This window comes from Hylaeus anthracinus, unplaced genomic scaffold (assembly GCF_026225885.1).
Source record: "Hylaeus anthracinus isolate JK02 unplaced genomic scaffold, UHH_iyHylAnth1.0_haploid 4, whole genome shotgun sequence".
Classification (NCBI taxonomy): domain Eukaryota; kingdom Metazoa; phylum Arthropoda; class Insecta; order Hymenoptera; family Colletidae; genus Hylaeus; species Hylaeus anthracinus.
In genome coordinates, this window is record NW_026535289.1 from 11,012,402 (window position 1) to 11,028,977 (window position 16,576).

The 16,576-nt window shown below is 42.4% G+C and overlaps 1 protein-coding gene across 1 annotated transcript in view; it reads right to left on the reverse strand.

Moving 5' to 3' along the window:
• Window positions 1-10,150, reverse strand: part of LOC128894836 (serine/arginine repetitive matrix protein 2-like) — a 189,526-nt gene extending 179,376 nt beyond the window's left edge. Inside the window, exon 1 of the mRNA XM_054156848.1 lies at window positions 9,653-10,150. The gene's annotated coding sequence lies outside the window, so the exon portion shown is untranslated. The remainder of the gene's footprint in view (window positions 1-9,652) is intronic.
• Between the last annotated feature and the right edge of the window lie 6,426 nt (window positions 10,151-16,576).

Consider the following 16,576-nt stretch of genomic DNA (forward strand, 5'->3'; position numbering starts at 1 on the left):
AGAAACGGCCAGAGAAATGCTCAAGATGCCCCGAGATACGCAGCCCAGGACCGTCGTCGAGCGAGTAAATCGCAGATCGTCGGTCCAGATACCATCATTCAGCAGTTTAGCATCGCTTGCAATCTTCAACGACGGTTCCAGAACGATATTTTTCGTTAAACGACTCTTTACCATCAAACTCGAGCACGACGCTCGAAATTCCTGAACCACGACCCGAAATCAGATGTTGGGTATTTATTTACTCGTCAACCCCATACGGTGGTTTAATCATTTTTCATCGATCTAGATAGAAAGTAACCTAGACCTATATCGATAATTTTGCACCCCGAATCGTGAATTAAATGAGATCTACTTTGAGCTTTGTAAGCGATTACTTCTTATTTTTCTAAAAATAAATGTTGTAGTATACAGGTCATATTATAGTAGCTGGAACGTCGTTGTACGTTTAAAATAATAAGAGTGACTCTGATTGCTGAATGAAAATTTATAGAATTTCAAAGCATCAGAATTCAACAAATTTGTTAATAAATACATTCATTGATTAGGAATACCCAATGAGACTTTGTAAATGCCAATTGACTTGAAATCAAGGCTAACGAATTGCCAGATTCAAAGACAATACATTAATTAACCTCCTGCTGCGGTATCATACTCGAACTATACAGTAAACAGCTTAGCAGTGTCGCGTTAGTTACAATCATTTTCAAACCAACTCGGTACTAAGTACTCGAGCGACATGTTTCAAGAGGAATTCTGCTCATTCCTGATTTATTTGTTTGTTTATTCGAAGAATGTAAGACAAGTAGCGCAGAACCTGTTGCGGGAAGATCTGCGATCCAATGTCTGGTCGATCTGCCCCGCGATATACCACTCTCCTCGCGACAAATTAATATCCTCCAACTAATTGAAGTAGATGTAATGCGATATGTTGCAAAAATGTCACGTACACGTGTTCTTTAAGTTCGCTAACTGAAAGACAGGTAGATGCGTATGGCGAGATAAAAAGCATCAACGTAACTGGTTTTCGGATATAATCTCAGCTCTCTCGCGCGCGAATTTTACTTTATCTCACCAGAACTCGGAAAAGAAATTATTCATTGGTTATTCGTGCTTTCGCAAACTAACGCTCAAAGCAAACAATAAGTGGGCGCGTATTTTTTGTATGTAAACGAAATGAAACCAAGAAGCGAAACGGTCTCCGCTAAGCTATAAATTATCATTCTACAAATGCGTAATAATTTCACCCAGATATCTCCGTGATCTCGAGCATGAATTACACGCGAGTAGAAGTACGTATCATAGACCGAACCGAGTATGATAAATTTCTCAAACGACAAGGTAAGCAGCCGAAGCCACGGGATAGCGAGAATGTTGCAAGCGAATGCAAATTAACGTTCGGTTCGTTCCTCAGAATTTGATACTTCATTAGTATCTCGTGCGCGAGATCCTCTAATTATTTCGAGCAATATATCAAATGCGAGTCCGGCGCACACACCCGCCAATTCTTACGCCACCTAACGCTCCCGGCTCGATGAAAAATAAACTATAATTACTCCGCTTCCTCGCGCGAGTAATGCACTGTGTAACTGTAACGCGAGGCGATAAAAATCCGCATGGAAGTGCACTATAACTCTGAAGTGTATTTTTCCCGAGGCAGGAAAAAATCGGTGGCCCCGCGTAGTAGCTCCTAGATTAGCGAGTCACTAATGACCTGGCCCATTCGTCACGCTGAGTATAATCCCCACGTGTTTAGAGCCGATACAAATTCGCCGCGGAGACGCGAGAGAGCAGTTCCTCCGGTTTCATCGCGGATGAATTCCGTAATCACCTCGGGGAACGAGCCGCGGCACGGACTGGAACTCCAAATATATTTTGTACGAGTGACCCAGAATGCGTCTAGGCCCAGCTTCGTGAGAAAACTAGAACGTGTTCCAGTCAAACTGGATCCTCGTTCCAGCGGCGATCCGGCGAGAAGAGGTGCAACGGAGCCACAAACCTATATTTACCGCAACACCGACTACCGTGGGGCTCGCATAACCCGCGAGAAAGACCTCCCGCGCAACGCTCTTGAGCAACGCAACGTGCTCCTTCCGAGGCGATGGCGTTTCACCTATGTCCGTTGCCTTTCTTTCGCTCACCTATATTTTTCGCGAAATACCTGCACGGATACACTTTCGAGTACTGTCGAGTGGAGGTTGAAGTTTATTGAAGCTAATAGCCAACTCGAATGGAGTTGAATCAAATGGAGTTACTGGCGAGTCGAATGGTGTTTGAAGTCAAGTGGATTTACACGAAGACGAAATAGAGTCAAGTGAAATGGAGCTACTAGTAATTCAAGTAGGGTAAAGTCAAATGGAGTCAAGTCAAATAGAGCTAGCAGCGACTCAAATGGGGTAAGATAAAATGGAGATACTAGCAATTAAAATAGAGTCAAGTAGGGCAAGTCAAATGGAGTTATTTGTAACTCGAATGGAGTTCGATATCAAATCAAGTCAAATGGAGTCAAATCAAATATATTCAAGTCAAATGGAATCAAATCAAATATATTCAAGTCAAATGGAGTCAAGTCAAACAGAATCAAGTAAAATTCAGTAATCAATTGATTTGTAACTCGAAAGGAGTTCAAACCTAAATGGAGGTACTTAAAGTGCCTCACTCATACGTTGATTTCAGAAACCAACAATGTTGGGAATTTCGTTGCATCACAGAAAAACGTAAGAAACTTGAGAAAAATCTAAGCACTGCTTGATTGCTCCAAACAAAATGCAACGTCCTGCGCGACTCGAGACGAGATTCCGCCGTAAAAAGTGTGGAAATTCAACAAGTATTACCACCCGGTGTATCGTTCGGTCGTTAAATTACGCATGCGACGCGAGGCTGAAGCAGGTGTTTGACTATTGACTTAGGAGCAGCGTCTCGTTATACAGAAGAAAAGGGAAATTAATCAACGGTAATGAGTGAATGCAGTAAACTGTGCATATTTACGCGAGGAAAGATGGCTTTATACCCACGAGAATCTCGACGACCGTTTATCGAAATAACAATTGCAACAGAAGTAGAGGAATTTTTTCAAAAGGAGTAATTACGATTTTTGTGTCGTTACTCGAAATGGAATTCCAGGATGAATTGCGCAAAGATATTTAGACTCTCGTATCAAGATAGAAACGTATTTGTCTTCCTTTTACCTGTATAATGAATGTAAAAATATATAGTTCTTGAAGTGATGAACGAATCAAATTAAATTAATAGTAATTCCTGAATGTATCCAATCGCACATCTATGATTCTAGTACGAGGAAGACAATACAATGTCGCAATCGTGTCGAAACTCGAGCTATCGTAATTCGTAGTTCCAGAGAACAAATTCGTGTGATCGGGATTCGTCTAAAATGGAAAGTGAAAGGCGTAGCTTGCGCAACTTCGCTTTGACGCATTAATAATTACAATTTATGCTCATCGTCGCATCCGCTCGCGAATCGTATTTGTTCCAGCTTCGGAGCGCGACGAAATCTAATGAAATTCCGGCACCATAAATGCGATGATGCGTGATAGCGACGGAGTCTTTGCAGCTATTAAAACAGAAGAAAGCCTGAAGGAAATCATAATGATTGTTCGAGCAGCTTGAGAAATTCGAATGCTTGTTTCGAATCGAATAATCTGCAATCGGAGTTTCCTTTCCTTTTCGTATTCGTACTATTGCGATGGACTGTATACTCGTGTACAATAATACGAAACGTGTTTACGTCGACTTGAATATCGAGCAAATTCTGAGACCTGTAGATTTATTGAATGATTGCGTACGTCGTCGTTTCTCCGAAAAGTACGTGCTCGAACCATTGACCAACCTCAAGCGGTTGAAACGCGATCCGTCGTAACAAAAAACCACGGTTCCTGTTGTGACACAAATGTTTCGGCGGTAAGGACGTCGCGTTGTACGGGACACGAGACGTGTATACAATTTACGTCGTACTCGTTTTTCCTTTCAAATACGTATGATTCGTCGAGGTCATTCAAACCATAGCGTATTAGAGTGAGCGTCGAAATACAATACGTACTTTATCTACGCAATCGCGTTTGTGCGTCTGAGTTTACGTTATTAATCGCTGAAAGTTGCAATCAAGAGTATTGTAAATAAAAACACATTCGTAGACCGCTCGACTATTAAGAAAAAGTACTCGTTAAACGCACGTATGTACACAACGAAGCGGAACGATAGTTCGACATCGCTACAAATATTTACCGACGAGTGTCGAGGCAACAAAGAGGCTTGCACGAGGACGCGTGTTTGAATTACTAATCGTCGATCGACGAGCGCGCGTCAACAACCAGCAATTGAAGCATTTCGCCGTGCGTCGGCCGTTTAAAATTCAGATTTTATCCGAACGCTTGCGTAAACCGCGGCGGAAAGAGATTGGTTTCGTTACCCTACTTTCGACGCTTTCCAGAACTTCTCATAATTGCGGTAACGGCCCGCATAAATTCGCTTTCAAGCTAAAATTCGGTTACAAATTTTACTTGGTCGCGACGAGAATTTTGTAAATGAATTACTGGCTGCGCGACGCTCGTTAAAAAATAATTGAATGCCTCCAGAAAACCGGATCTGCAAATCGTAAATGAAAATTTCGACCGGCAGAAACTGAAACACTGAGCTGATAAGATCAGTGTGAGATCTGTAGGATCTCGGAATAGACGTTTAATTGACTTTCTATGCATTGATTTTATTTTAGATATTCGGCTAATAATTATGCTCTTTGAAATAAATCAAACTGGAAAGCTAGTAGCTTCGATTACACTTTTCAAACATGTGCTCGCCTTTAGAAATCAGAAAATGGAAACTACAACTCCGATTAAATATTTGATTACGACTGAGTCAATCATAGACTGACATTTTGGTTCTACAACCATTTAAAGGAGAAGAATAAGTACAAATGAGTCGTTCATTGCATAAATCGATTAACTCCACCGTGTCACATAAGAATTTTAACATTATTAACGATTATTTTTTCGCTATTCTTTCTTATTAATTTTATGTACCGTTAGGTGAAACCCCAATTTATGCATTCTACAATATTTATCTGAATATATATCGCAAAGAGAATTGAAAAAAATAATGTACCTTATTATTTCACCGCATTTCTCAACTTTTTCTTTTATGGAGTTAATCGATTTGTACAATGAACGGCTCAAATAATATTCTAACTACGAATATCAATGGACTGCTCGAATTTGACAATAACAAAATGAAAAAACGAATATGGGACTCTAACAAAGATCTATCCATAAATATTCCAAACCCAAGACCCGAGCACGCAGAGACCAGCCATCGAGTTCTAGGTAGCCAAACATAACTACCAGACGAGCTTTCACTTTAATTCGCTGGCGAAAGGGTCGCGACCCAGCTCGATCGATATATTAGTTAATGGTATTTTAACAAGCGTTGCATTGGTGCGTCCATGTAGTCCTGGGTAGAACATACACTGGCAGCAACTTTTGCACGAGTCCATAATTAACAAGTGCAGCCAGGCTACCTGTACCGACGGTGAAGGTTCCTCATACGGGAGGATCCTGAGGTTTCTTAAAGGTAGTCATGATTCATTCATGAGACTCGGGTCTTCGATCGCCTATGCGCCAACGGTCGAGGGAAACGAGCACAATCGTAGGCGAGTTTTGTGATCCTCGATATACCTGCCCCGGCTGGTATACCCTCGCCCATAGCAATTTTTCACTTCCATTCTAACGTCGAGCATCGGTTCCCAAGGTCGACGGAACTGCACGATATTTGCCATTCAGCCGCGTCGGAGGCTAATTCTATTATACTTTTGCCCATTAGCTCACAATGGCGTATTGAATCGGTTTAATTATTCGATTTCTCGTGGATGGGCGCGTCCGAACCCGCGAAAAACACTGGCACCGGTAATCTTCGCATTGCACGCTGCGCTATTCTCTGGGCTCGAGTAGCTCGAGGCGGCTGCCCCGTTCGAAAAACGATCGTGTCGAAAGGCTGGAAAAGGAAACGCAGCCTTCCACGCGAAGAAGAACCAACCCACGGATTTATCGACCAAAAGGTCAAGGCACTCGAGCCGATATATCGAGTCGATATCAAGGCCGAGGTGCGATCTTAGGGTACCAAGCTTGAAGAATTTTTTCATTCGACGATCGAATTTATTTAACGAAATTAAAGGTAATACTAGATGTAGTAAATACCCTTTTATATAGTGTAATTAATATCTTTTTTTTATAAACAATTTTACTAATATACAGATGACTTAATTTTTGTTACGATGAAGGGAATAAATTTATTGAATGTATGGTATGATAATTAGAGTAAATATTCCTTAGAAAATGAATAAATCTGGATGACACGAGACTCCATTATCAGAAAAGCATGTGTATCACGAGTATTATGTTAACAATTAGCCTATCTTTCGAAACAGTATCGATACCGAGCAATTCTGTGCCGTACTTCGTGAAATGGGTAATAAAAGAAAAAAAGTGGAGCTATCGTTAAGCTAGAAGATTAAAATTGTTAATACTTTTACGACCGCTGTCAACGTCACCGTACGTGATTTTATACTTTCTCTATATCGTTCTGTCATCGTCATAAAAGTTACTAAATTCGTTTTGCTTTGAGATTTACGTCGTATCTAAATTTACAGTTTCTTATAATCGCATTCCTGTCGTCCTCGTGTGTCTCATTTTTTGTTATAAACGTCAGTCAATCTAGAAAGCTGTCTCAAATAGTTTACTGCAAATCGCCTAGTGCTGCATCTTCAGTTACGATTTAAAAAAGTTAATTGCGATTTTCAGATGGTAGAAATTTATGGTTCTTAAATATTTTGCGATGAAGTTGTCTGGCTATAAGAAGGAAGAGCTTGTCGATTGCTGTAAGCTATGTGGATAGGTAAAATAAATATTCATTCGACTGCACTGAAGGATAGTGATAAGTACAGGTAATTGTAAACACTTGTCTATTGTTTTATAGGACCTTGAGGTTAAGCATGCCTTTGTATAAAAATGGTCAGCACGGTAAACGAAAACTATCATGCTAGTCTTCATTGAAAATACGTTTTTTCTTTCACGTAATAAACGAAGTATAACTTGAGTATCCTCCTGTTACAAATTTCCTATTTCTATTTTCATGAATCAATTGTACCTTTCTTCAGTCTCATGCTCTCAGAGGTTTGAAAAATATGAATAGTACTATTTGCACTAATTATATTTAAATTCTAACGTTGAATTTCCCGTGAAACCGAGAACAATGGATGCAAGTGCGAATAACTTTGAAAAGAAACGCAAGATCATTAACTTTCATACTCCTGGTGTGATCACATGTACCATAGTGAATCGAGATGTTGTCGCAGACGTGAGACAGGTTACTTGTAGGAAAACTGAGAGAAGGTGATGCAAAACTTCCTCGACAACGTAACAATGTTTGCCGCTATACGGAAACCATAATCGTAGTTTCCAATTTAGCTGAATCTCTAGTTGAGTGAAAATACACATCTCGGAGTAAATCTTCTATGACAGAGTTTCAGAAAATATTGTACGTCTGGTCTTTTTAAACCTTTTATAGAAATTGAGTGTGTGTATCGATAAAATAGTCAGTACCTTTTTTAAAACTGTAATTCGCTCAGTGTATAATTCAGACCGTGAATCATCTTTTCAGGGAAAAGATGCACATATTAAACTAGAGATGATTCAACATTGATGGTTGCATCGAACATCGATATATGTACCTTTTTGCACCCAAAGAATCAGCATACAGTCCTAGATGAGTACCATCATTCTCAGAATATTCTACCATCAAATTATTTCCCATAAAAATTATAATTTACGTTAAAGTGATGAAATGCACAATATTTTCTGGAATACCACAGTAACACTCAAACACTCCCTCACGATTCTTCCTATTAGTAAGGATAATGGAGCCTCCGTCCCACGTTTGGAAAACCGATTGTACCCAATACCTACATCGCAGCATTTCGCGTGGTTGCACGCGAAATACGAGATGCAATTAACGTAAGAAACGATATTTTCCTGTCGAAAATTGTCATTACGAGCGATTACAAGAGAAACGAGGGAAAGTAACGCCATGGAACGACGCGGCAAGAGGGAAACGGTCGAGGTCCGTGCGTGAGAAAAATTTCCTGAGAATGTTTAGCGTGCTGTTAATGGCGAGTACATACAATCGGGGATGCGCGCACCTCGTGCCGCGATATCCCGTTGCGAGCTGGTTCTCGGTACCGGTGTGGCTGTTGAATCGCGCTCCAAGAACGCACGAATACCGGAGGATCCAGCGGAGATCGTTATCTCGAGCTTACTCGTGCAAAAGAAACGCGATCCGTTAAAATTCGCGTAGCCGCTTAGCGCGAGAGCGTAAACTTCGCGCGAGAGCGTAAACATCGCGCAAAACACTCGCGGAAGATGGGCCCCCGTACCTTTAAAAAAGAAAATTTTTGCGTCGGAAGACCTACCGACAGAATGCTCTGTTACAGTTGTTTTCATTTATTTCAAATTATATTCGCATTTCTTAAACTGAGTTGTTTGAAATTTGTGTTATCATCATTTTCACTCTCGGGTATATAAAATTTATTTAAGAGTATCTGGCTAAATCAAATAATTTTCCAAACGAATAAATTAAATTTATCAGGCAAAATTTGTCCTACATTAATAATATTTCTTTGAATTATAAAATGTACTACCTTAACAACTATTTGTACCGAATGTGATCCTACTCCAAATTTTATCCAACCTATATGTAATAATTCAAACAGCAACACAAAAAAAAACAAACTCCAGCCAAATAAATGTAGAAAACAGTAACAGTCTCTAGTATAAAACTAACATTCCAAGCAGCCTCCTTGCTTGAAAAAATATTTCAGGGCCGAAGTCGACCTACTCCGATCCGAAAGACTCCGAAACCTTCCCCAATAACGTAATCGATTGAACAGGAACGACGAGATCTCAGGATTACGCTCTTCCGTTACGTAATGGCTGTATTTTCGTTCGCACGTGGAGCGACTCCGATTCGCGCTTTCGAAAGGCAAAAGGAGAACGCGCGAGCGCAACGAGACGCGACGCCTGAGAACGAGGGTCGTGCAGGTGCGCGAATAACGCGTAACGCAGCGTCCGTTGATCCGCGAGAAATGCAAGTGCAAGAGGAGTGCGTGCGATAGCCTGGAGCGTCTTGGCTCCGCGAGCTCGAGGAATCCGAGGGCGACGTTGTGCGCCACCTGGGAGCGACTTGACAGCTGCCGCGAACCGGTGAAATGGAAAACTTTTGAAACCATTCGTTTCGATTCGCTTACTTACGAGACACACAGTATAAAGGAGTCTACGTATTAATTAGAATAGGAGCTTGGATCATGTAAACAATTGCTGGTACTGTCGCTAGCAACAAATCATTAATGAATTCGAATTTCGAGTATTTTTCACGATTCAGGTTGAAATCGAATATCGTTTACCCTGAAACTACCGCCACGCAGAGCGCGCGTTTCGTACCTGACTACCCCGCTTTGGAGTACAGTGATCCCGATACAAGTGTGCGGGAGCCGCATTCCAACGAATAAGTTACAAAATACCAACGGAAGTGCGCAATTAAATAGCACACCGACCCGGCCAATCCAACTGATAATTCATAAACAGTTATGTACCTGTTAGTTCGCAGTTTCCCACCTGTTGATTCAGCGTCGAGGGGCGTCCAGTCTCGGTTGCTACGCGGGGCCGGCTCCACGGAGGACGAGCGTTATCCAGGATTGAGGACCGGTCTAAGTCCGGTCACAGGGCACACAGAATCGCAGAGGGAGAAACTTGACCGATGATATGTCGCGAGGTGATGAGATCGAACGGAGCACATCCACTGTTACCACGCACAGCACGTTAACGCGCCGGCTGGAGAACAATCCTGCCCCCGCCGTGGCCACGTGCGATATTACTACCTTCGACGGAGACGAACGATCGTAAAAAACGTTGAGCGTGTTCACCGCGATGACATGGCTGCGGAGGCAGACGACGAACCGTCAGCGCGCGAACTCAGCGTCCTTCTCAGCGTCTTGTGACACGGCCAGAAAGGACACCCTCGTCATTCTCTATACGTTCCCAGTTTTGGAACGAGCACGTACTCGCGATCCACTCCGCGCGAGCGCTGACACACGACTGTGGCCGAAGTTCCACGACGGCATGGCCGAGCCGCGCGTCCGAGCGGCTCCGAACGAGAACGGAGCGGCTCGAAAACGGCCGAGATCGGCCGAACCTGCGGATGGAATGCGCGCGGCGGAAATCAGGCGGGATCGGGATCGGGATCGAGCCTGGGTTCGCGCTCGGGCTCTCGGGATCGAGCTCGGACTCTGGTTCGAAGGCGATCCAAGGCAAACGACCGCTCTACCCCGCTTCTTTCGCTTCCCCTCTCCGTGTGCCTCCGTTGCAGCTCCCACCGGTCGCTATAATCTATGTCTATTATCCTCCTCTCTGTGTTTCTTTATTCCCTGTACACCTCGCTCTCTGTTTCTCTCCCACCCGCTACCACTCTTGTTCGCGATGTTGGTTTTCTGGTTTGTTGCGATAGGCAACGGGCGAAATGCCCGAGATAGGAGGCAATTAAACCGCGAGAGGTTTCACAGTCCGGTGTCAGGCGAATCCGGGTCACTTTTGACCCCGGGATATATTCTTTTATCCGTACATTCGAGATAATACTGCACTACCGGGTTATCTCGTCTCGACGTGTGGGCATGTGTTCAAACGAGATAAGAGTCACCTGTTGATACGCGCTTTCTATTTTAAGTTTCGCTGAAATGGAGGAATTTTATACGTTAAGATTGATACGACCAGATATGTAGGTCAGCTTCTTTTTTCTAAGTAGAGTTGTATGTTTTTCTAACTTTACTTCTAATAAAGAATTTGGAGATGCGTTAAATGACCTACCTATTGATAACAGAACAGCAAGAGATCGAATACTTTCATTATCTTGTCTTATCATTCTTTAAGGACTGTACAATTACGCAGCTACGACCAAAGTGTTGTCGTACCGTGTTTTACGAAAACGAAGATAGTTGATATAGGTCTCATTCGCGGTAAATGTCGTCAAGGTGTGACATATGGAGCACGTTTGTATGCTGAAAGATTTGCTGAACGTGTCAAGTTTATCAATACGGATCATATGCAGTATTGTTTATATCGAATTACTTTAGCTTTGGAGCATGCATGGGCCCGCAAGGCCAACTTTTTTAGTACTTGTATTACCAACGTGAATGTAAATAAGAAAACTCACTGTTTCTTGTAGGTAAGTATTTTCGTTCACATAGATTTAGAATTGTAAAACCATGTGGTAACTTAATTTTAAGTCACTCCATTTTTACTAATCATTATAATAATTTCAATTTCCACTGAGCACAGTCGAATATGGAGGAACATTGATCTGGATCATGATTTCTGTCATCACGATCGATTTCTCTCCGTTGATGACAATTCCATTCGAGTCCAATTTCGACGCTCGCCCGGCCAGAATTTATGCATCGTTGAATTTGGTTTATTATTTTCCAGGCGTGTGTTTCGTCCCAATCGCAGTGCGCGCGAGTGAAAGCAATTTATCGTCGCGAGGTCTCGAATCGCGCAGTAGGTGTAGTGGATTTGTTAAAAGGGAGGAGAGAGAGAAAAAAAGGACGCCGGGGAATTTCTTTTCGTGTAGCGTTTGTTTCGGCAAGCCAACCCACGTCCCATTTGCATATCCCGGAATGTGAAATTGAAGATGATAAATAAGAGCAAAACTCGCTTAATGGCGAAACCCGGTACCGAAGCATCGGGCGGGGCGTATAAAAATTCTCGTCGTATCGCGTACGCGACGCAATACATTTCTTTTTCCTTCAAATCGAATGTTATCGTTAATCACATCGGATTCCCGCGACGAAGATGAAGTGGCTACCTGACGAATTTGCATTAGCGAGCGGCAAACGCGTCCCCGAGTGGTCCTGATTTGCAATTAGAATGGCCCCGCCTCCAGGCCCATAGAGATATTAAAATTGCATACCCAAGGCTTTTAATCCAGGATAAGAGTCCCATGGCGAGAATGTTGATAGTTCGATGGCTATAAAGAACAGATTAAAGGGGCAGTTATAACACATCCCCTCATATTCTAATACTAAACTAAAACAGTTTCAAGTACCTCTAGGATAATCATGAAATCTCACTTAAAATTGCGTATACAAGGTGTCCCGTAACTGGTGGTACCAGCGAGTGACGATATCGATTTTAGTTTCTTCTTATATTTATCAAACAGGACCTTTAGTTTCCGAAATACTCTGAGCATGGCAATTTTCAAACTTACTTTTTTTTATAATACACACACTCCCTACTTACTTGTACCATCAGTAACGAAGACACCCTGTACAATATTCAATCTATCCGTTTTCTTAAGTCACTCATTAGCTTCTAGATGATTGACGCTTTTGCAAAGCCCTCGGTTAAGACCTCGCATGAGCTAATACCCAAACACAAAAGGTATTCAACGACAGTCAAGAAAATGAATATTCCGAGAAACCTGCCGATCCAGGTGTAGCTTGCGCGGGACATTTTTAAGATCTACATCAAACGAGGATCGCTTAAAATTTTATAATCGCGTCGTAGGGGTCGACTGTAAAAACGCGTATCGCCTCTGACGGCGATACCTCGAGGCGGACGTTGCCCATAAAACGAAACTCGATGATAACGGATTACCGTCTGGGCAGATACACACGAATGTTTATCATGGACATCGGTGTCCCGTCGCAGAGAGAGGTACACTCTCGATACCATAAAAATCGCCCCGAGTTCTCTCGCCTTCTTCACCCACGCGCGTTCTCGTCCCATAAAATGTGACCAAAACGTCGCATTCCCTTGCATTTATTACATGTTTACGAGTATACTTACATAATGCAGCGCGTGTACGCCACGGTATCGTGTAGTTTTACGCGACTCGGCCGTGTCGTTTACAAATGTAACGCAAAAAATCGACGATACCGCGGGTTTCGAACTTTCGAAAATACATATGGATTAAAACCGCGCTCTCGCCCGGTAATGGACTGTTGATATCCACTGTAAAGTGCTTTAAAAGCGCTTGTTCTCACCTTTTGGGACGGAGGACACCTGGATGAGGAAAAAAAAGAACTGATCGAAACTCGAACAATGATCGATATCCATTACCACTTCGTAGAAAGTTTTCGACCTGACACTCCCACGCCTCGGACGATCGCCTCGTCCTCGGCCACTTTGAAAGAAACGGGCATCGCGAATTCCATTGCCGATAATGGCAAAATTTTTGTCCCGGTAAACGTTTCACATAAGGAATTAAAGAGACATCGAACAATTGGAAAAATAAATTTCACAGCATAAGGTTATCTTGAGCAGCACTATCCTAAATTATTAAAAACTACAGCAACATATTGACATTTCTATTATTTTAATTAAAATTATAATTCCAATTGTGGAATCAACTTATGTCACATTAAACACTGATAAATGCTTGATGCACATTTATCAGCGTTCTGGACGATGAGACATTCCATGGTGTCTCCTTGCTGACCATCTGCCTCCGTTGTCTTTCACCAAGGTCGTCGATTGAGCCGATGCCGGTTCGAGGTCGATTCAATGATCGACATCGTTAAACCATTCCTAAATGCTTAACGTCGGATCATCGCCAGTCACGTTCACCCTCGACAGCTTTCGAGCAATCGCGACGCTTGGTTGGTTCGAGGATGCTGTGTTGAAAGAACGATCCAGAAATAACAAAGCCACTCAGCGCGACAAATTGTGATTTTGTAAATCATAATACTTCGAGAGCTAATGGTGAATGGCACGGTGATGAAAGAAGTCGATGGTATCTCCTGTAATGACTACTGACCAAGGTAACTCAAGGATTCTCGGTGAGCTTGAAAGAGTTAAAATTATCTTGTGGCTAAAGGATTTCATATTGGAGCACACCTATACATTTCTCTAATTTTTGTAGCTATTGTGCGAATGATTTGGCGTTTTCTGTACTTTTCGGAGTAAACACATTTCATCAGAGAAATATTAAGATTTCATCTCCTTTAATGGTTTCAATTTATGTACTCGCTCCAAATCAAACCGAAAGAAAATTCTACTAATTTATTCCATTTATAGCCACCCAAAAAAAGGCACCAATCATATTTCGTGACCTTTCCATCCGATTCCACACTTTTTCATTAATTTCCATTGCAACATGCAGAACATTGCACAGATGTAGCTTTGTGTACGTACTTTGATCGTCGTAACTATTACATAAAGGAAAATAAGTGCTACCACTGATACATTCCCTTGATAATTCTAATAATTTTTCTTTCATTCACCAGTTAGAATAATCGCCATTATCTGTGCATTACGAAATTAGCGTCGCGTGTTTACAGTTTCGCTCGTCACCGTAGGCGCAGGTCGGCGTGTCAGCATCGCGCTTGTATTTAAATCGCTGCTCCGCATATCGATACGCGCACGTGGCTGTCGATCTCACGATAGAACCACGAAGACATAGTTTTCTCGTTAATCACCATGATTATGCTAGTTGGCGCGTGGCGCAATCGTCCAGGAAAGACGCCTTTGTGTTCCGGTGATCGGGTCGAGTTTCTCGAGTCTGGTGGCGCGGACGTTGTATTGCTAAATTTGGGATCTTCTCGGCGCCATTGTACAACGTGACTCGTTTCCAGTCGGTTTCGATGTTGCGCCATTCAGGAACCCGATTCACGACTTCGTTCTCTCATCAAGTTTGATACAGACGTGTTTACGGTTCGTAGAAAATAAACAGATTGGCCTGGGATAACGTCCTTCAAGATCGTTCGAAATATTAGGATACAATGCTGCCTTAATAGAGAGTACAATAGTGACAGCGTTATAAATTGGTCAATTTAGGTCCTCTTCAGGAGAAGTTACAGAAAAAATGTATATATTGTAAAATAACTTAGGGTACAATAGAAGAGAAGGAAGAGGAAATTTAAAATATAGTACTAAGTTTATATTGCTTACTAATATTGAAACGTAAGGACCGTGAAGAGGATCTAGATCCAGGTCCACGCGTCTTTCAACTAGCCATCATCAATATTTATCGTCGAAAATATTTCCAACTCGTGCGAGATCTTTTCTCCGTAAAATATTCGCGTCTAAATTAGAAGGCCTAGACCACTCCGATGCGGTGTACCGGTCACACGGAAAATTTGATTTATGCTACACGCGCGAGGATGTAATTCAGTCTTAGCTGGTACGTTCGACGCCAAACGTAAAACTCCGATCGCGTTGTGATTTATCGCCCGTCTCATTTCATTCGAATTATAGGTTCCCTCGTATAGAGTCCTCGTTCGCTGCCAGGCATTGTCTAATCTCGACGATTGTTATTTTGACATCCATTAAACGTCAATCATGCTCGCGCAATTTGCCAATGCACGACGACGGCGTTCTGTGACGCGCGATTTTTCATCGACCGCGGCTCGCCTCGCGACGCGCGCATTCGATAAAAGTTACATCACGACATCGGTCATTCGATATCTAATCGCGTTAAATTAATCCTATTCTCTGTGGGGCGATCCGCAGAAACGCAACGTGACGTAAGCTGAACGATCATAAATCTTCAACGCATACGCTCGATAACCTACTGTTTATTGCCCTTCCATCGATCTTGTTCAACTCTGGACACACTTTACTTTCGAATCGTACATTGTTTGGTCCTCGAGACCTGAACGGTGATATCTTTATACGTGGAAGGATGAGAAGCAGGTTTTTCAGAGAATTGCGTGAGGCTCTAGTACCATCGGAAGCACTACTGTCATCCCTATTTTAAAAAAATTGAAGGAAAAATGGAAGGTTCACGTCCCCTTTATACCACACGTGCAAGAGATCCATTGGTATCAGCTCTGAAGATATCACTATTGATATCATTATATGTGGGAGGGAAAAAATAATAAAAGAAAAAATAGACAGGTTTCCATCCCCTCTATACCACTCACGTAAGAAATTTATCGACATCAGCTCATGACCTCCTTGAAACCAAACAAGATTAGACTGATGCAGTATCACAAAACGTAGGCAAGTCTTTCAGGGTGGCCTCTTTTACGATAAACGCTTCAACTTTAACGACATCGAGCGTAACCGAGAATCGAGGCTTCGAAAAACGGAAGAAAAAGAAAACGTAGATGGGGAAAGCTGTGAAATATCGGGGGTAGAGAAAGAGAAAGCACGCGTGCAGGCCGCGGCGCTGATTGCGAGGGACACGCAACAATCGCTGCAATTGACCGCGTAATAGAAACGCGTTATGCAGTCTACGGCAGGGGCCGGTAGGATACCGGTCGACCTTGAGAATGGACATGATTCCTTAACGCGCGTTTTCCCTTTTACGGAAGGGTTCCGCGTTCGCGTAATTGCCGCGTTATGTTCCCCGCCTAGCGAAATTTCAACGATCGATACCATCAAAATAACCACCCTCGTTCTCCAAAGACGTCTTTCCTGGAAAATCAGATTCGGGATCTTGAAGAAATACATTGGAGAAGTATACTTCAGTCGAGATAATTCGTCTGGTAAATTATCAAAAGCAGTTCAAATATCATAAC